The 13,420-nt window shown below is 33.9% G+C and overlaps 1 protein-coding gene across 4 annotated transcripts in view; it reads right to left on the bottom strand.

The window, feature by feature from the left end:
* LOC114940105 (dipeptidase 1) overlaps positions 1–2,246 on the bottom strand; it is a 128,236-nt gene extending 125,990 nt beyond the window's left edge. For 2 of the 4 annotated variants that reach the window (XM_029314615.2, XM_029314618.2), the window contains exon 1: positions 1,998–2,246. The gene's annotated coding sequence lies outside the window, so the exon portion shown is untranslated. The other 2 variants (XM_029314617.2, XM_085486882.1) reach the window with 2 other exon arrangements.
* Between the last annotated feature and the right edge of the window lie 11,174 nt (positions 2,247–13,420).

Here is a 13,420-nt window from a genome sequence, read left to right as displayed (position 1 = left end):
ACAACGAGATCAAGATCGAAAAGATCATTTTGTTTCGTAAAATGGAACGAAAGCGAATCGATTATGTGATACGATTTAGCGCTATATTATCTCGCGAATTTAATTTCATGGAGAATAATGTCCACCGTGCACGAGATTAATATCGAAATATCATGCGGATTACTTTCGAGATATCGTATCTGAATTTGCGGTGCATTATAAACTTTCATTTCGACCTCGGTTGCATCGGAGGAAAACGGAAGATAAGAGTAGGTCACTGCGCATTCGACAAATATCGCGCTAAGACGCGGCCTGGATTTACCGCGAGAGATCCTGTCTGGTAACCGTACATTAACTATACGTGAGACGATGCAAACCTGATTTTGCTATGAGCCGAGATATTACGCGATGCTTTTGAAGGATACTCCACGAGGATTATGGACTATGACGTCTTTTAAAATATATTCTTACAGAACGATGTGATTTACGTGAAGCAATTTTACAATTAATTATATATTAGTTATACACACTCACATACACGTTTCAATAATGATGTACTATTAGAGGAGAAAGATGCCAAAATGCATGGAACTCCGTAAATTGGGTAGATACTTCTATTTCTCAACAAGCGCTGCGCTTTATTAGAGTTAATATAAGTTTGGTCTATTTAGTTCACATATATGAAAGCTTGTAGTTTGTACATTCGTGTGGCTCGTTTATACATTAAATTGACTAGCATCAAGAATGTATAAAGTTTGAAGGATTTTCTTCTACCATTTTTTTGACGAAAGAAGTACATATGTAATTCATGTAGCATTGCTAGATATCTGAGATATCTTTCTTTAATAATATTATGTTACATTGAATATTACGATAGTGACTAATTCTTAATCTGTCTCGTTTTCTTTTTTCTCTTTTTATTATAATTTTCATTATATTTCTGTAATTTTCAGTAGATATTCAAAGTTTTGAAGAATCATTTTTCCTAAGTCTTAATTTTTGTTATTTAAAAAAGACTATTTTTTTTTTAATTTGGAACAATATTAAAAATTTACAATCTAATATAAAACATACAATCTCTAGAAATATTAATGTTTTACTGAATTTTTAGTCAAAAATTAAAATGATATGTCAGAGTTTTGCCTTTTCTCTACAATATAAATTTGGTTTTATTATAAGTTGAGGTGTTATACGTGTTGTAAAAACTTTTGAGCTGTACTAAATTTTGTATGATACAAAGAAAAAGATTTTTACAATTGTTTAACTTTAAAAATAATTTAGAATAATATATAATTTTAGAATGAGACATATGATGTAAAGCATAAAAAAATATCATAAAAATAATGCATTTATCTATAGATTCATAACAGTTAATATTAACTGCATATTACTTTAAATTACACAATAGTATAATGCACAAACTATATGTACGTGTAATGTTTCAGAAATATTAAAAAAAAATGACTGATACATAACACATGTTGCACAAACTATATTATATAAGAAATTACAGTCTACATGAAGAAAACGAACTGAGAATACATTTTATTAACTGCAAATTTATATATAATATTTATTACGATATGATAACGTTATCTCAGAACGGGATCTCAGAAAAATTCTGCTATTCTATGATATTCTTTATACCTTCCTATTCTGATAAATGACTTATTTAAAGCAGTTCCCGAAATTTCGGAATTTTGATGAATATGTCTGACTACCGTGATCGATGAGCTCTGACAAAAGAGCTGAACGAAAAGACGAGAGATAGAATCCCTTTGCGCTTGCAAAAAGTTACGCGTTGCAAATTTCATTCGTGATCTACAATATATACGTACAAGGATCGAGCACCGCGTGCACGAAATCAAGATCGCGGTTGCGAGCGTTTATTCGGACCGTAATTTTGAAGGAGGATATGTCAAAAGTTTTGCCGGAGACAGATCTCGGGCTTTCTCGAGGAAACCCCGAGAGGACGACAGAGTTGTCGATCGAGCTTTCCACGATTGCGAGACCATTACATTTCTGTCGGTTGCGTACGCGTCCGTAAACTCGGCTCACACAGATTCCCGCGGCACCGTAAGAAGGGTTGACTTTCACCAAGAACCAAGCGCGCGTATGGCGTAATCAGAGTTATCACACAAAAACCGAAAAACGCGAGAGCCGGATATACTATCTCGGTATTCGAAAGCGTAAGGGTACGAAGCGATAAACGAGCAGCAGCAACGACGCGAGGGAAAAGGTAAACAGAGCCGTCGCGCACTCGGCGACCGCCGCGGCAAGACTGGGGTCTGCTGTGCCCGGCCGGGGTAGCTGCCATGGCAACCCGACCACCCCCGAAAGCTTCGTCTCCTCTCTCCCGTTCGTCTGTCCATCCCCTGTCTCGCGCACCCTCGGCGCGGCGCAACGCGTGCGTCTCTTCCTCTTCTTCGTTTTCCTCTCGCTCATCACTCCTCGCTCACACACTCTCTCTCTCTCTGTCTCTTCTCAGCTTCTCTGCCAGAGAGATGGTCCTCAAACCGATACCCATTCGCGATTCTCAAGCAAACCGAGAGCAGATGCTCGCCTGAAAGGCGTACTGGGTGCATCCCACGCTTAGGATGCATTTAGAGATGCTCGTGATATTTGGGAGTACGTCAATCCGAGTATCAGAGTAATACAATTGCAGCGAGGCTTAAGATAACTGTCTTGGCAACTTTGCCCTCCTCCATCTTCCGCTGTCATAACGATCTCTCTCTCTCTCTCTCGAGCCGATATATCCACTCGATATCTTCGATAAAACCAAGTGCAGATGCTCGTGCAGTGTAAGGGTGTATCGATGTATCTTTGCTTTGGATATGTAAGGATCAAAAGAGATGCTCAAGACCACATTGATGCCCCGTTTCCGATACCGAGAATGGCTGCCGTGTATCGTGTTAACTCGAGATACTTTCAGAATATCTCTTTTCCGGAAGGCCAGTTTGTCGACGGTATGCACAGCTGCATCCGACTTTTAAAATATCAAAGTTTCAAGTATCAATTCGTTCTCTCTTTTAATTGCTACGAGTTATAATTACCGTAGAAGTGATATCGCGAAGCGCGTACAACAAACAGGACTCTTTTTTTTCTCTCTTTCGTTCTAATTACCTTTTATCTTTTATCATCGACAGCACTCAAACTTGTGTATGGATGGTGATATAGATTTTTTTTTTAGTATTAATAAATAATGCGTAGCTTTGTCTCTCTGCGCTCATATTTTCCTTCCAAATATCGAACATTATTTTCCAATCTTTTTAGTTTTGGAGTGTCGGGAGAGAAATCGCGGGAAAACCATCGCTACCAAGCAGACTTCTGGTCTAGCCGTGTAACCCGCTACAAACTCGCCATTCCAGCATCCTGTTTGTCTTCTCCGAAATAATGCTCCGCGACGTAGACCGCGACGTAAAACGCTTTACGCCAAGTTTTGTCCGGGACGTTTAAGACTTCCATTTGAGGCAAGTGACAAATTTCGACAAAACATTGGAAGGATGTATAAGCGTGTTCAAAAATAACTTCGAATCGCTCTTCTCGATAGGACGATTTGCACTCTCCGTATCGCTTTGTTTGTTTGCTAAGCTATCCGAGTTTAAGCAATTCAAAATTATTTATGATTAAAACAAGCGAACGTGCTACATTGTTACGATTAATTCGTATCTAAAATGTCTAAACTATTAATATTTTATGTTTATATTTTTATATAATCTTTTCTTTTTTATAGTATTGTTAGATTATTTATTAAAATCAGTGGATTGTCATGAAGATTACATATAAATAATTCTCAATTAATATGTATGTATGTATATTAAATCACGAAGGATATTAGATGTTATTCATATATAATTTATCTAGATTGAATTTCTATCTCTCTGTGCAAATTCCTTGAAAAATTTAAGCACCGTAATATGACATTATTTTAAACAATATTTTTCTCTCTTTTTTATTTTTACATATTTCCTATCACATCCAAACATTAGATTAATATTTAAAATTATTTAAAAAATTTTTATTAAATATTTATCCTGATAGTATTATCTTTCTTTCTCGGCAAAATTCTCAAAATTATTCGATTATAAGGCATTGTAACTTTTGCATTCTAACTATGACGAATTTTTAAAGGAATCTGAGATAGAGAATATTCTTCTCGAAGAATATTTCGAGACGTCTGTTAAGGAGAGAGGAAGAGAGAGAGAGAAAGGGGGAGAAAGAGAGAAATTGAATGAAAATAGTTTTTTTTATGGGTTTTTCTTGTGACTTTCGGTTTTTATTCCCTTTCTGCATTTTTGCGTCTGGTTCCCTTTCAGACGTCGTGTCGTGGTGAAAGTCATTTTCGAGTCTCAAAGACGCGCGCGGTATTTCCGACGATCTTAGATCCTACATAAGAAACTGTTACACGGTTTCCTTTTAAAGTAAGATCCCTCTGGAATCCCGAGGTTACCTGAAGGGTAATCGAGAATTTCCGCCTTGTGGAATCTTCGATCATCATCGATAATTGAGTTACCGTTTTAACGCTATTAAATACATCTCTATGGACTACTTGGTTGACTTCAGTAGTAGGACGCTCGTGGACTTTCAAATATATTCTACGAATTTTTTTCTCTGTCATTCTTTCTTTTTTTTTCTTTTTTTTCTTTTATCTAACTTGTGTTTGATTCACATTTTTATGATTTTTTATAAAAAAATATAATTGGAATATTTGTTGTGTAATATAAAAGACAAGCAAAATTGATAAAAAAACAAACTTTTTCTAAATAATACATGTTACATACCATATGCCTTTGATATTTATTTAATATAAAATTCGAGTGTAGCAAAAATGTATCGTTTGCTCATCTAAACATGAAAAGAAAAATAATTGGAAACAAAAGTCGATTGTTGATTTGCACTCAGAATTCTGTGTTCGTTCGCAAAAGCAATGGGCTACACTCGAATAAATTTTCAGCTTATGAATTTTTCAATCGATGTTTAGCATTGCGGTTTAAGCAACTCTCGCGTCGCGATAATAAGATTCGAATTGTTTTGTAAGATATTCGAAAAACATTACGGTATTTTTAAGTCAAGGATGAGAACATCGTTATAGCGATACTTTTCTCGTTGCTTTTATTTCGTTCAAGAATAATTCAGTACTGATTCTCGTTTTCTTACAGTTCGCGACAAAGGAAAAGAATAAAGTGACGCAACGAAAGTAAAAGGCAAGATATTAATACAGATTTAAAAGCAAGACTTTTCTATTATGTTGAATAAAAAGCATTAATTTGTCGAAATATTTAATATTCTCATATTTTTCAGTCGAGAAAGAATAATTTATTTCTATATTTTTATTCCTATATATATTTATCGTATTTATTAAATTAAAAAAAAAAAATATATATATATATATATATTAAATTTTCATATTTTGATTCAGGCATGTGCAGAGTTATTACAATTAAAATTCTCCATTCCATCCAAAAATTCTGTTATGTTTTTAATTTAAAAGATCTGTGATATCAATAATAATACGTTGTCATTTAACTACTATTTTTAGTATTGATATATGATGTGTCTCTATAGTTTAGTTATGCATTGCAGTAGATTGTCTTGGCAAGGTTTAAAGCGTTAAGTGTTGAGCACATTAGCCTTAGTGAGCTCAAGGTGTTAATGGACGCAAAAATCGATACATATCTTCCGTCAATTTTATAACAAAGAATTGCTATAAAAAAGAAAGTGAAAAAATGTATCTGAAAATAAACGCCAAGAAAAATATTAAAAGTATAGTGTCCTAGATGCGTCATATCTTGCTTTTATTGTAAGCATTAAAGAAGACAATCTAAGAAGAATTTATTTTTAGCAACAAGAATCGCTTTATATAAATAATTGACTAATTACAAAGTCTTGAAAGTGTAAAACTTTTAAAGATAAATTTAACTTTTATTTATATGTTTGGTGTATTAAAAAAAAAAAAAAAAGAAAAAGATTTCCAAACTTTTCAATACATATAAGTATATTGTTCCAAATTAATATTTCTTAGTTAATATTAACATACGTATCACATATTATATATATATATTAATTAATGTAAAGATAGAAGGAAAACGCAAAATGAAAGATATTTTCGTTTTCAATTGCAATATAATCGAGTTGCAATTTTTCAAATTTACCATATAAATATCTTATTATAAAATTTACATTACGGATAAAAAATTGGCGCGTCTTAAACGTTACGATTCACGGTTTCCATATTTTCGTAGCTCTACGCTGCCATTTACGCGGATCGGCATTAATGTAAACGCAAAATGCATTAGCCATGCCGAGGCGAGCGTAAAGCCCGCGAATTTATCCGGAGATTGTACTGGCAACGAGATGCGATACCTGGGCATGAACAGGGCTGAGTCTAGTGCGTCTTGCACCCTATTCGTGCCGTTGAATTATTGAAATATACGATAATGTGGGGGAAAAATTGTATGCATCTTACTAATTATATATTAGAGAGAGCTGCTCTCTCATTATTTCTAACTAAATATTATTTTATTATATATATTTAAAACACCTTTCCCTTTCTCCAAATATATTTTCTCTCCCACAATAAAATTCTCCTAGTTATTACATTTTCAATGTCCCGAATCCCCCGAGGCGCTATAAAGTTGACTTTTCTTTTTCCACGTCTCTCCTGTCATCCCGAACTGAATATCCGCGCTATCCGCGGAATGCGCCCAGCTCTGGCGTTTTATCGTTCCGAATGAAAAAAGGATGTAGCTTCGAATGGAGTCGCCTCGCCTGCTCGCTCGTTTCTCCTAGTCAACCAGGATGGATTACAAAGGAACAGGCTCCTAGGAATGTCGGCTGTTCCTTCCCGTGCGTGAACGCTTTTTCTCGAGTTTCTTTCTTCCGCGGGATGCTCGCGATACTACGACGGGACGAACGGCTTCATTGCTGCGAGTCAGCCCGTGTATCTAAATACTCTTTGTTCGTCTCTTTTGTACGCGATGTTTCCAACGCAAATTCCGTTTTCCCGGATCTTTATTTCTGCTTTATTACGAAACTCTAATTGAAAGTACACGGTCCCGGTATTTTCTTGCCGCGTGAAAGTCGGAAAACTCGTCATTTTTACGCGACATTGTGTGAAGTTTGCTTAGGACGGATCTCTCTATTTTATATACGAGTTTAAATTGTGTATGTGTGTGTATCTTTAGACATTATTTATTCTACTAAAACGAGTTGAGTAACAACAGTAGAAATTTCCGACGGCGTAAGCTTCTTGTTAAATTGTTATATAATATTTATGTATATGTAATTAGACAATATATATATATATATATCTCAAAATTATCACCGAATTGTTCATTATATCTTTTTATAGTTCCAAATTAATTTTATTTTTATAGAAAGAATATCATGAAGCTTTATATTATATTTTATATAGAAATGTTTATTAAATAATATTTCTTATAAAATAAAATATATTAATGAAATATTTATAAAATTGGAAAAAAGATATATATCTGTATTTAATATAAAATAATAAAAAATAAAAGAAACGCAGCATTCTATCAAAATTGAAATTCTGCACTCAAATAGTAATTCATATACATTACGTTAAATTTAACGATATTAAAATATATTAAAGAAAAAAAATATATATATAATTTTTTTTATTTTACTAAAAACTTTTTTTATACCAAAGAAAGAGAATTGTATAAGCGACAGAGTAACAAAAGAAGTGATTCGCGGACAAGCTTCTATACAAAGTACTGTCGCAAAAACTGCGGGTTATTATATGCTTTTATCCGCAATATTTCGACACTGTTAAAAGCTCTCTTAATTGACTTGATTAGATTACATGCTCGTAACAAAGTGTTCCACAAAACATCGACCTACGTGTATGACAAATATGATCATGCTTTTTATTTGATGGAAAAGTCGCACATATATTCTTTATTCCAGTAAAAGATGAATTTTTTTCTATTAAAATAGCGGGAATTGAATGAGCAGCCAGTATTGGATGATTCTCAAAAAAAACTTCTATAGCTTATATAGTAAAAGAAAACACATATGAGTTATTTAAACGATGGCATACAAGGAATAAATCTCTTCATATTAGATAATTTTATTTTTCAAAGATATTATGAGATTCCGCGATAATTTGATGTAAAATTATGGCAAACGACGTTTGCATTATCTCGACGAGGCGCATAAGCAGTGTCGCGTGAAAAATACGAATTTATTTCAACCTGACTGTTCTGGTTACGATTATCTTAAACGTACCCTTCGCTCTCTTAGAGGGTAATTATTACTACGGCGTGATAAATTTATTTTAAACGCTGCGCCCGAAATGTCTTTCTTCCCTTTCTGTTCTCTAGTAGAAGCAGCTCTCTGTTTCTCTAGAGTCTAGAGTCTCCTTCGCAACCACGCGGCTCTCTTGCTCGAAAGGATTTAAACGCAGATGTACGAAATTGTCCAAGCAACTCGGGTGTAATCCATGCGGATAATCAAATAGGCAAATTTCCGCCCCTTTTGCGTCGCGGCGCGAATCGAGTTCCTCCAACATCGCTTAGCGGCTATCGTTTATACCGAATAAATAGATTTCGGTCTGTAGCACAAGATGTAGCAAGAACGGGCGAAACCGCAATAGTAATTTTCCATTATGTAAGAGAGAGAGAGAGAGAGAGAGGGAGAGATAGGGAAGAAGAGAGAGAGAGAGAGAGAGAATTCTGGATTAACTAGTCTCGAGCGTGAATATCATAAGATAAAATTTACAATTTTAAATAAGGTACAATTTATATCAAGATTTTCTTCATTGCAATGTATTACAATGAAAATTTTGTAATGTATTAAAAAAAATTTCCGGGAGAGAACAACACGAAAAGATAAGAATTATACTAGTTTTTCGAACAAGTAGAATCGGTCAGATTTTAGTCAGACAATCCAAGTAGAATAAGACAATGATAGGGAATACGAACTAGTTTTTTCTCACAAGTAAAATCGCTCGGCTCCTAGTCAGACATTTTTAAATGAGATTAGACTGAGCTCGTCTAACATATCGCCGAGAAGAAATACGAGTGCTCTTAATTACCCCTTAATTATCTTTGCCGGAATAGTCATTAATTTTCACTGGTCGCCGAAAGGCCGCAGTTGCGAGAGAACCCGTCACCTTTTCTCATGGATTTATTCTATAAAGTAACTCGACCACACATAGACGCACATTTTCCAAAGAAACCTTGAAAAAGAAGAGAATTTACGTGATAAAATTTATAAATTGTAATTAGTACAAAAAATAATACGTATTGTTTTTCTCCAGTCTTTTATAGAAGATAAATGAGACCACACGTTAAATGTTCAAAAATTCAAGTATAAAATTTCCAAATTACGAAAGAAAAAGAGAAAAATCGTGATATTTGTGCAAGTGTTGATGATTACAACCAAAGCTATCTCGTATAAACGTGAGGAGAGACAAATAATTAATTTTATCGCTAGGTATACTTAAGACTATCGTTATAAACGATATACTTATTCACGGTAACACATCGCAATTATTTGCCGATATACACGGTGTATACTGTGTGTGTAAATTCTGTGTAATAAACAGACTACGATGACAATACATTTTCGAGATAGTTGACATTCGTTCCGCATCTAAATCATGTAATTAGATTTTCCTCGATGTCACTTTGCGGCAAATTGATTGATGCCCTTTAAAAGTCTCGTTTAACTGATAGAACGTTGCACGTTTCAATATCTTGAACGCTTTCAAAGATAAAATGAAATGAAACGAATTACTGATAGTAGAAAGCAGTGAAAATTTAATAAGTAGCGAGATGCAAGACTATCACGTTCGATAAAATTTTAATAGCAGTGAGATATTTTTACGGAATGGCAAGCACGTATTTTTACTTAAAAAATATTGTTTCAAAAATAGAAAATATTACTATTTTTGCAATTATTATTCTTACTAGCAAAAATATTTTTACATGTATATTTTTATATATAAATCTATATTTTTTTTTTATTTGTGCTAGTTGTATGGAATAATCTTATAAACTGCAAAATATAATAACACAGTAACAAATACAGTGACAAAGTATAATAAACAAAAACTAGAAAATTAATATAATTTGTAAGAGGAGAGAAGGCGCGTGAGCAGATAATAATAAAAAATTAAAATCTACTAATTAAGAGTTGCAAGTTAATAATGTATAAACTTATGTTTGATATACAGTATCGTATTTATATTGTGTATTAATCTTTCGAATCTTGAGTTATAATATCTGAAATATTGTAAGATGTAACGCTGATATTATTTATCTTGCATTGTATCTTTGAGAAAATTTATTTCATGATTTGCCGTAAATATATTATTCAGCTTAACAACAAATACTATTCGTCAATTCGCGATGAACTCTGCGCGCACTTTGTAGGACTTCTCCGTGGCTCCTCTGGCATCCTGCGAAAACAAGCGGCACACCGGAGACTCGTAATTACGCTGAATAGTGTGTCGCATAAATTCTATTGCGTCTCCGACAAACAACAGGAGCGCAGCACAGCTTGGGCGTTTTGTACAAGGAATGGCGTATCTGATCTTCGTCCCTTTTGCGTTCATTTGTTCGAGTGCCAATTAATCCTTTCGCCATGCTTGGAACGAGCGCATCCCGGCAAAAAGATGCGATCGTGCACACGCGTTATCTAATAATTTAATTAAATTGGTTAACCCATTGTTTAATACCTTGATTGAATCGAAGATAGGTTGAACGGAGAGAACGAGCGTGCGCTAAATAAAATCGCTTTGACTTGAATACGTTCTTTTTTGCAATTTAAAGTACTGCCAAATATTTGCTCTGGAAAGTTTAATTTGTTGCGATGGTGATCTTCGAAAAGAACTGCGCTTTTTCTTCTTCGACAAGAATTTACAAAAGTATTGGAGTCAAAGTAAAATTCCCGAGTAATTTTTTTGGAGCAATTAATTGTTTCAACCTTCTTTTTTTATTCTCTATTATTATTTTAATTTTCTTATTAATTAATCGTTAACATTATTTTTATTAATTTAAATAGAAACATTTAATAAATAAAAAAGCTTTATATTGTATTGTGTATAAAATTGTGAAGATATTAATGAAACTTCGGCTAAGCGAAAGTTTTTGAAATTTTACAGAATATATCACTGCTGTAATTACTTTTCATTTATATGTAATTGTTAATTACTCCTATGAATCCATAATGCATATAATGATAATTTAAATAGAGCATTAATCTAGTGATATGCAAAATTCATACATATATTTATTAAGCAAATCCGCGTGTACACATAAGATATGATTATACATGTATGTTTAATGTATGTTGTTCTTGAACATGTTGTTTCAAATCAAATGAATATTTTGGCGCGATCGATTAAACACGTTCGACTCTTCTATTTGAGTATTCCCGCTGCTGTGTACAAAGTAAATAGCCTTTTAGTGTAACACGACGCAACGTTGATCCTCTAATGAATTCATTACATTAATGTTCAACGCAAATCGATGTAGGCAAGTAAACACGGTTGTCTAATGTATATTGATCGATCGCCGAAATTGTGAGGATTTCTCCTATGAAGCCGTGCCCAATACAATTCTTTCTGTCGTAAAAACTATTGTATTTATCATTAAATCAATTGTTCTCTCTAGGCTAGATATATTTTTATACGTCTCAACAAGAATTCGTCATCGCTTTATGAATGCGTCACTTAAGAGACATCGAGGAGAGAAAATCGCACGAACATAGTTGCGGTACGAAACAATGTTCCAGGCCTAACAAAGTTAAGGGATTTTACTGGCAAAGGTGAGAGATATAATGACAAAGAGATTGTAAATTATAAGGTTTTGCATTCTTAAAAGTTGGTAAAAAAATGAATAGGTATATTCTTTTTTTCTCTTTCATCTACAAGATATAGCGTTTCAAGCAGATTTCAATTATTTAAATCGCTCAACACTTCAGTTCGTTAGCCAATTTGATCAACAAGTTTCCAAGAGCAACAAAGGAGATAATTTTTCGAAATAAAACATCTGTATTTCTCTTACAAAGGAGAACAAGAGAGTGAGAGAGTAGAGGAGAGCGAAAGATAAGCCATGGGAAATTGGCTGAACTGCGACATCGGTTCTTCCAGTTTCTCACAATAGCACTCGCTGCTCACGTTGTATTACGAACTCCTCGGTGCGCCGGTGGAATCATTCCACGTCGATGGAAGTGAAATTTTGCCCCGTTCGTGACGACCCTCGCCTGCAACCTGGCCGCACGAAAGCCCCCGGCCACGGTCGAGTTAAGCTTTGGAAAAGCTCCGAAAGCGCACCCGACTGCGGTTTCCCATTGCAATAAATAAAGCTGATAAGCCGGCCTCGTTGTTTGCGAACGTTTTGCTATTACTTTTTCCCCCGTTCCGCCTTTGCCACTATTCTTCATCGTTTCCGTGTCACGATGAACGATCGCGCCGGACCCGTAACTTCAGTTCGACACCCGATCATTCCCAGTTTGCTCGCTCGCCTCTTCACACGTTATCTGCAAATGCTCGCTCTCTCTCTCTCTCTCTCTCTCTCTCTCTCTCTCTCTCTCTCTCTCTCTCTCTCTCTCTCTCTTTCTATCCCGCTCTCCGCAAGACAGCTCAGAAATGTATTTTCAATTTTAGTAAAGCTAGCTATCGATTATGATATCCGGGCAAAATCACGAAATATAATAAAAACTAAAAGGAAGATAATAATTGCTAAATATCAAAACATGTTTGCGTTACATAACTTTGTTAAGTTATCTCGAGTCTTTACCATTTTGATTATTATGCGACTGTTTTTGCACTTTAAGTTATTTTACATTTTTCTCGAAAATATATCAATTTTGAATTTAGGCTCTAATTTTCAGTTAAAATAAATATATGTAGCAGATATGTATATTTATTAGATTGTTTCTTATCATAAATTTTATTACAATTTTGATATTGTTTCAAATTGAATAAATATACTTTATTAAAATTCAATAAAATTAAGATCTAAGTATTTAATGCCCAAAATACACATCTCGATATATTGAATGAAAAAAATTATAGTAAAAGTTAGAGTAAATAACAAAATACAAATAGAAATAAAGGAATCTTCAAACATATATATAATCACGTATTATAAAAAAATCTCGATTTTGAAATTATAGTAATTAACCAAAGAAAGTCAACAGAAAAATATTTGTTAAACCTCAAGAATTGTGGAAATCGATTTACCCGATTTTTTCCCTTTAACACTGTAAATGTTATGTAGAAAAAAAATATAAAGTACCTTTTTTTCTATCTTTTCTGCATTTTATATCATCAGATTAATCATTAATTTTTGACACTTGACATCTAACTTGTCTCTTGTTCAATTGTGTACGTATGCATATATAGTGCTCGCGGCCACGAGGGAGTGTTTGCCCATAACCTGCGGCTATCGTCAGGGTTATT

This window comes from Nylanderia fulva, unplaced genomic scaffold (genome assembly GCF_048542155.1).
Source record: "Nylanderia fulva isolate GAGA-0341 unplaced genomic scaffold, ASM4854215v1 Scaffold49, whole genome shotgun sequence".
NCBI lineage: Eukaryota > Metazoa > Arthropoda > Insecta > Hymenoptera > Formicidae > Nylanderia > Nylanderia fulva.
The sequence above is the reverse complement of the archived record's forward strand: the minus strand, read 5'-3'. Positions and strand labels throughout refer to the sequence as shown.